Below are 10413 nucleotides of genomic sequence, written 5' to 3' on the forward strand. Positions count from 1 at the left end.
TCACTGCCCTTATTAATGTACTCTAAATATATTTTATTGACTCTACACTATTACACATTTCAACATTTATGTGAGTTTGAAATGTTCTAGACAACACAGGCGAATACGGAACGACTCACCTATTATCTAAAGTTACCTGTTGTCTAGACACTCGTTTTCCAACAGTAAAACCACCATTGTTTCTTGAACGACGACGATATAATGGGTATCCATCATGTCCTGTTACAGTTTCATCCACTAAGCATTTTGGATATCTTTTAGTGCAACGACCGTCTTGCATGCAAGGAGAATTCCCGTTAAATGCACCACATGGACCATGTACCATATGGGTTTTAACAATGTCGTATAGCACGCGATCTGCAATCGGACTTGAAATTTCAGCACTGATTAAACTGTCTACATCATTAGGTTGAACCTCATCTTTTAACCCTAGCAGGATATGTGCGTGAGGTAAGCCGCGTCTTTGCCATTCAACACTATACATATAACACAATACTTCTCCAAAAATGTTATCTTTGGTAAGTAGATCTATCATTAATTTTAATTTTAAATGAAAAACTCTTGCGATGATATCATGGCGTTCATGCGGTGCTTGACCCTCAAGAAGCTCCCGAGTGATTTCATCCCACTTAGGATTGGCAGTTACAGTAATAAATAAGTCAGGACATCCATATTTTCTTACGTAACAAAAAGCATCTTGAGTACGTTCGTGCATGTACCGTGGACCATCAGTAAAAAAAGAGGGTAAAATAACTAAACGGCCCATATTCACCGTATCATTATCTTGCTGCATGGCATCGCGAAGGTGTACGTATTCTTCAGCGCGTAGCTGCCTTTGATTAGATCGTATGTAAATTACTAATCTTTCGGTTTCAATTTTTGCGTACATGTCAACAATAAACTGATTGAAGAAGCCACGAAAACGTTGAAAGTATACCAACCTATTCCGTCTCACTTGCAAGTGGTAACAATAAAATGGAAGGCATGAAATATGTTTATTATAATTAGGTGCACCTGTATGCGGATCAGTTTGGTATAAAACAAAATTATAACCATCTTCCCCTCGACAGTATATCAAAGGATATTGCAAACTGTCATAAGCCCTGTGGGTTTCGTATATACGTTGCAAACGATTGTCTCTGGACCGGATAACATTATCACGCCTATCACGTTCTTGGTCGACCAATACCACAGCAACTTCATTTGTGGATGGAGCATTATAACGCCTAGGACGTTCCTGAGTTGGACGCCTATCGGCATTTATAACAATTTTATAATTGCTATCATCATATCGAGGAAGAGCTTCTAGTGCCGATTTAAAACTGCATGCTCATGTTCATCTTCAAGCGATCGAATAATATTATGGTGCACCCTATAATTTGTGAAACGGTCTGCATATTGGGAAAAAGTTTCAGATTCTCGAGATAAAATATGACGTTCGCGATCAGCTGTAAGCCGTAGTTCCCTTTCAGTGAAGGTTTCTGACTCGCGAGACAATGTATGACGTTCTCGGTCAGCTGTGAGCCGTAGTTCTCGTTGTGAAGCAGTTTCAGCTTCTCGGGATAACACATGTTGTTCTCGGTCAATAGTAAGCCTAAGTTCTCGTTGAGAAAAGCTTTGAGACGCACGTGATGTAGCTCGTCTCGCTCTGTCAGCTGCTAATCGCATCTCACTCTCTGGAGAGCTTGCATTGGCTCGAGAAGTTGAGGCACTAACTCTCATAGAGTTTAATCGATGTGCTCTTTCCTCTGCTGATTCTTGAGAACGCGCATTTCTCATCCTCTTAGCATCTCTCGAATTTCGAGATAAAGATGGTCGTTTTTTAGGTGGCATTTTGTATTTTTAATTAACGGTATATTAAATATAGCTGTTGCCCGCGACTTCGTCCCCGTGGGTAGAAGATATAAGTTATGATTCATACCTGCCCTGTTTTTTTTACATTTTCCATTGTATCTTCGCTCCTATTAGTCGCAGCGTGATGGTTTATAGCCTAAAGCCTTCCTTGATGAATGGTCTATTCAACACAAAAATAATTTTTCAATTTGGACCAGTGGTTCCTGAGATTAGCGCTTTCAAACAAACAAACAAACTCTTCAGCTTTATATATTAGTATAGATTAGTATAGATTAGCAAAACATAAAGGTCATATTAACATAATACCCAAAACTAAAGAAGAATATTTAACCATTACTAAATACATAGATCATGATAATAGTAACCGTCCTGTTTCTAAGCTCAAGTTTAGATGCACTAAGCATAAGTTTGACAGATAAAGATTTTTTGTATTTATCAACGGAAATGAGAAATGATAATTTAATATATTTGCTTAAGTTAAAGGTATTTATCCTTATGATTATATGAATACTTGGAAGAAGTATGAAGAAACGAAACTTCCTCCGAAAGAATTCTTTTATAACACATTGAAAATGGAGCATATTACCGATGAAGAATATAAGCATGCAAAAACTGTATGGGATGCATTTAAAATAAAAACTATTGGCGAGTATACTAATTTATACCTGAAATGTGATTTTTTATTATTGTGCGATATATTTAAAAATTTCAGAAATATAAGTTCAAATATTATAAATTAGATCCTGCCTACTACGTAACTGCACCTAGTTTAAGCTGGGATGCTATGCTGCTCTATACACAAGTTGAGCTTGATTTAATAGATGACTTAGAAATATATCAAATGCTAGAGAATACGCGGTGGTCTAGCACAGTGCTCATTACGTCATGCGAAGGCTAACAATAAATATTTGCCAGAATTTAATGATCTAGAACCTTCTAGTTATTTGATATATCTCGATTGTAATAATCTGTATGGTTACGCAATGACTAAAAAGTTCCCAATTACAGAGTTTCGTTTTCTAAATCAGAAGGAAGTTAATTGCTTTGATGTAATGAGTATATCAGATGAAAGTCAATATGGTTTTATATTAGAAGTAGATCTCGAATATCCCGAGCACCTACATGATTTTCATAGTGATTTACCTTTTTCTCCTGAAAAGTTTATACCACCAGGGGGAAGGACAGCTAAACTTATAGCAAATTTATATGACAAATTAAATTATGTAATTCATTACACTCATTTACAGGAATGTTTGAAAAACGGACTTGTTTTAAGAAAAATCCACCGTATTCTAACATTTAGACAAGAAGAATATTTAAAAAAATATATTGATTTAAACACTAGCCTGCGTCAAGCATCCACAACTACATTCGAGAAAGATTTTTTCAAGCTTTTAAATAATTCTATTTTCGGTAAAACGATTGAAAATAAACGAAAACAAGTAGATATTAAACTAGCGACAAAATGGGTTGATGTAGATAATATTACAAATAAGCAACATGGTGCTGAAAAGCTAATTTGTAAAGCTAATTTTAAATCCTTATCTGTATTTTCAGAAAATTTAGTAGCAGTTTAGCTAAAACCCGAGAATTTTTTTTTAGACAGACCAATTTATATAGGCTTCAGTGTTTTAGAATATGCTAAATTACATCTTTATCAGTATCACTAGCTTTTGCCCGCGACTTCGTTCGCGTGTAATAGCGACTTTCGGCAGAAAAGATAGCTGTGTCCGCGAATCTGTTAGCGTGTGACTCCTTCTGTTATTAAGTTAATGTATTGGTTATATTGTTTAGATCACATTTACATGAGGCTTAAACTATATTGGAAGTTGTTGCGTCCGGCACGTGAACATAAAGATTTCTAGAACTGCTAACCCGGGAAAGAGCAACGTATAACTGACCATGCGAGAAACAACTGACACCGAGATCTACTCCGGCAACACGAAGAGTCTGCCCTTGAGCTTTATTAGTTGTCATTGCATAACACACTGATACCGGGAATTGCGTTCTTTTAAATTGGAACGGAAAATTATTTGGTATAATGGGTATTCTGGGGATAAAGACGGTTTCTCCTGCACCGCAACCTGTTACAATTTGAGCGTCAGATGATCAGCGTAGATCAATAAATAGAATGGTCGATGAACAAGAAGTCACTAATTACCTACCCGATAGAATTCTTTAATTCCTTAAATATGCCCGGACTTCCTTCTCATGAAATTTGTTTAAAAATTGGCATTCCGATTATTCTACTCCGAAATTTAAGACCACCACAACTTTGCAATGGAACTCGACTGAAAGTAACCCAGTTGCAACAAAATATAATCAAGGCTCAAATTTTAACAGGTTGCGGTGAAGGAGAAACCGTCTATATCCCCAGAATACCCATTATCTATATATCTATTCTATATACTTATAATAAATCTGTAGAGAGGTCAATTCTGTACATAAAATATATTTAAAAAATAACTATCAAGGGGTGGTTAGGGATCGCTACTGATGCCAAAAATGCAATCAGTAAAATTTTTGTCTGTCTGTCTGTCTGTCTGTATATTCGTTATAGAAACAAAAACTACTCGACGGATTTTAACGAAATTTGGCACAATTATTCTTCATACTCTTGGGCAGGTTATAGTATACTTTTCATTACGCTACGACCAATAGGAGCAGAGCAGTGAAGGGAAATATTGGGAAAACGGGGTAAGTTACTCCATTTTTTAAGCTTCCGTCACGTGTGCAGGCTTATAGGTTAAAGCTACATAGAAATCATGTATGACGGAAATATTCTCCCTAAAATTATATAAAAAATATTCCTCGACAGCATATGTCTAACTTTTATGGTTGACTCACAATAACACGTGAAACTCCCGATAGCTTAGCAATTCGGAGATTTCTGATTGTATTTGTCTACTCTAACGTTTACAACACTATCACTCATCCCCAATTAAAAAAGTTAACATTATTACCTATTCAATAAAAAAAGAATCATGTAAATCGGTGTAGAAACACCAAAGTTATACATGAAATAATAAGAAATCGCGCGTGAATACAGAGTCATGCTATAAGGATTATTTTTGTGTATCGGTTGCCGCGCTCGACGCGCGTCGTGGCGGGAGGTATAAAAAGGCGGGGGGTCCGCGCTCGAGCGTCATACAATATTTGGCTGTTGATGCGAATAGACGTTCAGACTGTTCGACCTTATTGACGATCAATAATTGTTATTTGCAAACCGTGCTTATCAGCACGACTTTTAGTCTTTGAATAGTTTATTTTTAGAATTGTTTTGTTGTTAGTTTATATAATAGGTATTAGATTAATAGTATTAGTAGTAGGTACACCTATTAGTTATTTTGGTAGTGTTTAATTGTATTAATAGTTTATTTTCGTAATTGGTAGTGTTTAATTATATTAATAGTTTATTTTCGTAATTTTTATATTATTTATTTTGGTAGTGTTTAATTGTATTAATAGTTTATTTTCGTAATTTGGTAGTGTTTAATTAAATTAATAGTTTATTTTCGTAATTGGTAGTGTTTAATTAAATTAATAGTTTATTTTCGTAATTGGTAGTGTTTAATTATATTAATAGTTTATTTTCGTAATTTTTATATTATTTATTTTGGTAGTGTTTAATTGTATTAATAGTTTATTTTCGTAATTTGGTAGTGTTTAATTAAATTAATAGTTTATTTTCGTAATTGGTAGTGTTTAATTAAATTAATAGTTTATTTTCGTAATTGGTAGTGTTTAATTATATAAATAAATAAAATAAAAATAAAATAAAAAATAAAAATAAAAAAGCCCTTTATTTCCTACATAACAATTTATACTTTAGTTCTACTATCTACCTACTAGCTAGTTTTCCACTCTTAATTAATTATTACATACTATTATTATATACTCTTTGCAGGTTTATTTCTATATCTATATTATTTCTATGTCTATTTATATTATTCTTGTTGTATATATATATAGTAGTGTTGTATAGTAGGAACCCCTTAGTGGGTGAAGGCCTCCTCCAAAAAAGTCCATTTGTCCCGGTCCTGTGCTTTTTCTTGCCAATTTGGGCCAGCTGCCCTGATGATCTCGTCTTCCCAACGTGTCAGTGGTCTTCCTTTGCTCCTTTTACCTAGAGGGCCTTTCCAGAATGTCACTTTTTTGGTCCATCTCTCGTCCTTTAACCTTGCGACATGTCCGGCCCATTTCCATTTGAGTTTTTGTGCATAGCTCAATGCGTTTGTTGCTTTTGTTATTGATCTTATTTTTGTGTGTCTTACTTTATCTAGCTTCCTAATTTTTAGCATACTGCGTTCCAGTCCTCGTTGGCAGGTAATGAGTTTATGTTTTAATTTCGTTGTGAATTTCCATGTCTGGCATCCATATGTTAAGCATGGTAGAAGGCTAGAGTTCATAACTTTTGTTTTAGTTGCTATAGGCAAGTTACTTTTAAAGATTTCCTTTAAACTCCAGTATTTATTCCATGTATATTGTACTCTTCTTTCAATTTCTAGTTCATTATTATTCTTATCAAAACTAATTCGCTTCCCTAAGTAGATGTATTGGTCTACATATTCGAGTGGTTCTCCGTTTATTGTTATCGGCCTTCTCCAGCTGTTTGTCATCGTTTTAGTCTTAGTGAGGTTCATTTCTAGTCCCACTTTAACACTGGCTATATGTAAGGTCCCGATCATGTATTGTAGCTGGGTGCTGGACTCTGATAATAAGACTAGGTCATCTGCGAACCTTAGATGGCTTAGAAAGGTGCCTTTTATATACAGTCCTGACTGGCTCCAATCTATCTCGCTGATGATAGTTTCTAGGATGGCTATAAATATTTTCGGAGATAGCGGGTCGCCCTGTCTTACTCCTCTTTCTATAGAAAAGCTTGGGCCGAGGGTCTCTAGCTTGATTTTACCTGTATTATTATTGTATATGCTTTTGATGACGTTTATATACTCATCTTCTACTCCCTGCTGTTCCAAGCTTTTCCATATACTTGAGTGTGTTACTGTGTCAAATGCTTTTTGATAGTCAATAAAAGCTATGTAAAGTGGTCTCCGTTGCTCTTGATATTTTTCTATTATTAATCCGATTGTGTGCATATGGTCTACCGTAGAGAACCCTTTCCTGAAGCCTGCTTGCTCTATCGGTTGTTTTAATTCCAATGTTGCACTGATTCTTTTGTTTATAATTGTAGAGAAGAGTTTGTAGAGACTTGGTAATAAGCTTATTGGCCTGTAATTGCCAATATCTTTGGGGTCTCCCTTTTTATAAATAAGTATGATGTTTGATTCCGACCATTGTGAGGGTGTTTCAGACTTATTTATTATTGTGTTAAATAATACCGCTAAAGGTCCGGCTAATTTTGTGGGTGATATTTTCAGCATTTCGTTGGTTATATTATCCGAACCAGGGCTTTTACCTAACTTTAAACTCTTTATTGCTTCTATTATTTCAATTTCATCAACTGGCCTTATTTGACCTTGTACACTTCTGTTAATATTATTTGAGGTTAATGCTTTTCGGGTGTTATCGCTATATAGTCTTTTATAGAACTCTGACGCCACAGTGATTATTTCAGTTCGGTTGTTTGCAGTTTTGTCTTGTCTGTTTAAGCCCTCTATCCAAGTCTTGCTAGTTCTAAGTTCCTTAAAAGCTTTTTTTGTGCTTCCTGTGTGTTGTAGATGTTTGTCTATGGTGTCCTGTCTATATCTTTCATAGTCTCTCTTTATGTATTTATTTGTTATTTTGTAAAGTGCAGAGAGTTCGTTTTTCATAGATCTAGTCTTGATTTTAGAACCTTGTAGTTCTTTCCTTCTTGTTAATAATTTAAATGTATGTTCTGATAGTATTTTGTGTTGTTTTTTGGTAGCTTTCGTAGCTTCACGGGCTTTTTTCAAACTCTGGCTAATTGCATTTCTTATTTCATCATAATAGGTTTGAACGCAGATATCTGTGGATGGGTAGGGTAGCATTGAAGTCAGGTACTCGTCATAACTTGTTATTTCATGTTTGTCACTCAGTTGTATTGCTAGTTTATTTGTAAATTTAGCTCTGCTTATCTTTTGTTTAGTGATCGTTAATGATGCTCTAACAAGTCTGTGGTCTGAGGGGTAGTTTATATTCATGACTTCAATGTTATAGAATATTGTTCTTTGGTTTGATAGTATGTAATCGATCTCGTTTTTGTGTTGCCCATTGGGAGACCGCCAAGTCCACCTGCGATTATGCTTTTTCTTGAAACACGAGTTAATTATTGTTAGCTTATGTTCAAGCGCATAGTCTACTAGCTTCTGTCCTCTGTCGTTTCTTTCGCCATATCCATGCTGTTGTACTATTAAGTGTTCACCATCTTTGGGGGCACCAACCTTCGCATTAAAGTCGCCCATTAATATAATTATTTTATGTGTTGTTTCCAATGCTTTATCTATGGTCTTGTAAAATTCTTCTATTTCTTCTTCGCTCGCGGTCTCTGTCGGTGCGTACACTTGTATAATAGATAACATAAACCCTTGTATACTTATATTTAGCCTTGCTACACGTTCTGTTAGTCCCATAAAGCTTTCTATGTTATTTTTCAGGCTCTTGTTTATTATAAAACCTACCCCATGTTTGCCTGGTGTACATCCTATGTGGCAGAGTACGAAGTCATCGTATTCCTCTATCTCATTTCCAAGTCTTCTCATTTCTGAGATGCCTATTACATCATATTTAACTTCTTTTATAGCTTCTTCTAGTTCTAATAAGCGTTCGTATGACGATAAGGTCCTGACGTTATAAGTTGCAATGTTTAATTTATTTCTTTCTTTATTCTTGTTCTCGTGCGTGTTTCTTTTTGGAGGGTTTTGGTAGTAATCTCCCACGGTTACCAGCCGGGTTGGGAGATGTTCCGTGTTTCTTGTTCTGGTTTCTTTATTGCTGAGATTTATGATGGAGGAGGAGGCGCTTAGTTGCTATATGTTCGTGTCGTTTTTATCCTGGGTGTCGCTTGTTTTAGTTATATTTTTATTTACTAGGAAATTTAACATGCTAGGTTTTATTACTCCTTCTGAAAAGCTATTTGATCTTTTGGTAGTTTGTTGTAGTTGTTGTGATCTGTTTTTTTTATTTGATTGAGTAGTTTGGTCTGCTTTTGACGCTGTATTCTTTTCAGGTGATAAAGAAAGCTTTCTTTTATTCTTACTTTCAGTTATAATCAGTTTATTATATTTGATTATGGCAGTGTTCACTTTTCTCTCTCTATTTTCATCTGTTCTTTTAATTCTTTCCTTTTTTCTAGCACGTCCTTTTGGAAGTCCGCTTGTATGTAATATGGGGTATCCTTCAACATCATTTTCTTTCTAAGAGTTTTTATTTTAATTCCTAGTGTTGAAAAAGTAACGACTATTGGACGTGGTCTTTCGCCTTTCTTTCCTAGTCTCTTAATTTCTTGTATATCAATATATGTTAGTTTGATAGACAAATATTGTTCAATCCAGTTGATGATATTCTTTTCTAAGTTTTCGTAAGAGGATTCAGTCTCTTCTATACCGAAAAAAACGACGTTTCTCTGTCGTGCTTGTTTTTCCAAGAAATAGATTCTTTTTTCCTGATTTTCCATTAAAACTTTTAATTTTTCCTGCTTTTCCTCCCATAAAAACATTTTTTCTTCTAGCATCATATTGATATTTTGGGTAACTTGCTCAGTCACCTTTTTTCCGTTTTCCAGGATCATGGTTTTTTGTTCGTCCATTTCTCTTTGTATATTTTTTAATGCATTCAGTATTTCCTCCATGATTATGATAAATAATTATTATTCGACCTTGTTTGTGTCTCCCTCTGTTGGTGGTTAGTGGTACTGTAAAGCGTAATCTTTGATCTATCAATATTCTGGGCTCAGTATTGATCTAGTATTGCCCCGTTCTAATAGATGGCGCTGTACGTCTCCAGTATGTTGATTTATGCGAAGTCATTTGAATTGTATAGACATTGAGGTTATATTTTTCACAAAGTTCCCTAAAGTAATTTATGCCGTTTTATTTCACTGTTACACATTATGAGAAAGGACTGTAGTTGAGTTCTGTCAGTCACTATGCGCGATCAGTTCCGCAAAACAACAACACTTAAGTATGATTCGTACTCGAATTATTTTCCGTTTTTTATGTACTTGTCCGTGTCCGTGTCACAAAGTCTTTAATAGTTCACCAAAATCACTTAATTTTGCGTCACAGTTTACGTTTTATGTATCCAAAGGCACTGTTTATTTAATTTAAAACTTATATTTTCTGCGGAGTCGATGTTTGTTGTGGCACTCTAGCGCCCTCTCTCTCTAAGTGTTTAATTATATTAATAGTTTATTTTCGTTATTATTATATTAGTTATTTTGGTAGTGTTTAATTGTATTAATAGTTTATTTTCGTAATTGGTAGTGTTTTATTATATTAATAGTTTATTTTCGTAATTATTACATAATAACTATATATAATTGTAAGTGTAAGGTAGCTTCAGTTACCGTCGATTAAAAATACACAATGCCACCTAAAAAACGACCATCTTTATCTCGAAATTCGAGAGATGCTAAAA

At 34.7% G+C, this 10413-nt stretch overlaps 1 pseudogene; it reads right to left on the reverse strand.

Moving 5' to 3' along the window:
- Positions 1 to 8796: 8796 nt before the first annotated feature.
- LOC113507399 lies at positions 8797 to 10178 on the reverse strand (annotated as a pseudogene).
- Between the last annotated feature and the right edge of the window lie 235 nt (positions 10179 to 10413).

The sequence above is a fragment of the Trichoplusia ni genome, unplaced genomic scaffold (genome assembly GCF_003590095.1).
Source record: "Trichoplusia ni isolate ovarian cell line Hi5 unplaced genomic scaffold, tn1 tig00001947, whole genome shotgun sequence".
Lineage (NCBI taxonomy): Eukaryota > Metazoa > Arthropoda > Insecta > Lepidoptera > Noctuidae > Trichoplusia > Trichoplusia ni.